This window comes from Myotis davidii, unplaced genomic scaffold, assembly GCF_000327345.1.
Source record: "Myotis davidii unplaced genomic scaffold, ASM32734v1 scaffold2344, whole genome shotgun sequence".
NCBI lineage: Eukaryota > Metazoa > Chordata > Mammalia > Chiroptera > Vespertilionidae > Myotis > Myotis davidii.
The window spans coordinates 1-2,086 of record NW_006295387.1 but is presented as its reverse complement, the minus strand read 5'-3'; the positions used below and the strand labels follow the sequence as shown (position 1 = coordinate 2,086).

At 48.2% G+C, this 2,086-nt stretch overlaps 2 long non-coding RNA genes across 2 annotated transcripts in view; both read left to right on the top strand.

Moving 5' to 3' along the window:
• LOC107184130 overlaps window positions 1-1,815 on the top strand; it is a 2,926-nt gene extending 1,111 nt beyond the window's left edge. The window contains exon 2 of the long non-coding RNA XR_001514953.1: window positions 1,139-1,815. This is a non-coding gene — a long non-coding RNA (uncharacterized LOC107184130). The remainder of the gene's footprint in view (window positions 1-1,138) is intronic.
• The window catches only part of LOC102754932, a 3,865-nt gene extending 1,988 nt beyond the window's left edge, over window positions 1-1,877 (top strand). The window contains exon 3 of the long non-coding RNA XR_435983.2: window positions 1,823-1,877. This is a non-coding gene — a long non-coding RNA (uncharacterized LOC102754932). The remainder of the gene's footprint in view (window positions 1-1,822) is intronic.
• Window positions 1,878-2,086: the final 209 nt, after the last annotated feature.

The following is a 2,086-nucleotide window of genomic DNA, read 5'->3' as shown; positions in this document are numbered from 1 at the left end:
GTAAGCCTGGGAAGGGGGCCTGTGGTGGTTTGCAGGCCAGTTATGCCCCCATTGGTGTGGGAGTCCCCACTGGGCATGGTGCCAGCCTGTGCGAGGGTCTGGAGCAGTTTGCAAGGCCAGCCACGCCCCCATGGGGTGAGGGTCCCCACTGGTGTGCCTCGCCAGCCTGGGTGAGGGGCTGATGGCTGTTTGCAGGCTGGCCACAGCCTCTTCAGGGTGGGGGTCACCACTGTGGTGCCTGGCCAGCCTGGGTGAGGGGCTGAGGGGTGTTTGCAGGCTGGGCACACGACCCAAGCTCCCAGTCCCTCTTTTTTTTCTTTTTTCTTTTTTTTCAGTGCCTCCTTGAGCAAAGGGAAGCAGGTATCTGGGATTTATTTATCTTCTACTAGAGGCCTGGTGCATGAAAATTCATGCACTGGAGAGGGGGTCTTTTAGCATGGCTTACCCCATCTCACAGTCCAGGAGCCCTCAGGGGTGGGAGGCGACTTGGAAATCAGGAGAAGGTGATACCCCATCACACCTCTGCTGCTGTCATTGCCAGAAGTGCAAACCTCGACTGGCTCTGGTTACCCAAGCCTCGGGCAGCCCTGGGTGGCTAGGCAGCTGCCATTTGAGGCTTGCCTGTGCCTCGGGCCAGCTCTGGGAAGCTGGAGAGTTTAGGGGACTGGGGTTCTCTGGAGGCAGGTGAGCAACAAGGCCAGACCCACCTGGGGGCAAGCCCGGCCTTGCTGCACACCTGCCACCCTGGTGGGCTGAGATGACTGGGCGCCACCATCTTGTGTCTGTGGGCACCGCCATCTTTGAGAGCATGGCAGTCAATTAGCATATTCCCTCTTTATTGGCTGTGGGTGCTGCCATCTTTACCATAGCAAGAGGATCAGTTAGCTATTCTTTATTAGATAGAATAATTGAAACTTTGTAGCCTTGAGCAGAGGCCAGGGCTGGCCAGGGCAAGCAGGAAGCTTGACTTCCTCCATCACCAGGGGCAACCCAAGCCTCCTGCTTGCTCCAGCTCCATGGCCACTGCCAACTTGGTTGGGTTAATTTGCATACTGACTCCTTATTGGCTGGTGGGCATGGCTTGTGGTGTACCGGAGTGACACCAATTTGCATGTTTCTCTTTAATTGGTGTAGATAGTTACTCCCACTTCACAAATCTATTCTGATAATTCTCTTTCTGAGTCAGAGTGTTTCTCAGAAGTCAGTAATTTCTATTTACTCATCAACTACTCTTTGCAACAAGGCTTTGAAATAGGAGTGTTCTGTTTGTGTATTTGTTGCTGAGGCTAGAATGAGCAATCCTCAGTTTTCAGCAGCTCTGAGTTTAATGATAACAATGGAAAGCAGGAGTAGTGACATAGAAAGAAATCTTTTTTTTAATACTTGACAAGGGAATATCATAAGATGTGATGCAAAATTTATTCAGAAATTTTTATGAGGAAATGCCTCTCCAGCCACATTTTATCATTGATTCATCTTTGTGAAGAGTGCTGATTTTTACCAAAAAAGAACAATATGATTGTCTTTAATTGCTTCTAATGTGAGGGAAGCACACATTTCATAATCCTTGCTGTGTTCTGACTAGTGAAACAAGACAGGGCTTTAAATAGCTACAGTCACTATTGGAGGCATGTGCCACTGTTACTTCAAGTTATTGGATGCATTTGAGCCTCTGAGTTTTTATTCCATTTCAAACATTATCTGTACTTTTCAATAAAGAACCAATGATGTCAGGAACAAGTCTCATCTTGACAACTGGTTGCTTCAGTCTTCTCTTGTTGAATGATAACATCATATTAACAGAATTTTACTATACTTACAGGAGCAACTTAGAAATTGCGTGTACAGGGGTCGACCTTGGGAGGCAAGGGCAGAGCCAACATCTGAGAGTGTGGCCTCTTGACCAGTGGGCATAATCTCCATGCCTGGCACAATAGCCCCAGCAACCTGTCAGCAGCCCTGAATGGAAGGACAAGAAGATGGGATAGAATGTCAATAGAGAAGAATGCCACTTCATCATTCTGTTTTTGGGTGAAATAAAGTTTATCTTGGAAACTAAGATGGCGGCAGTGATAAACACCGGGAA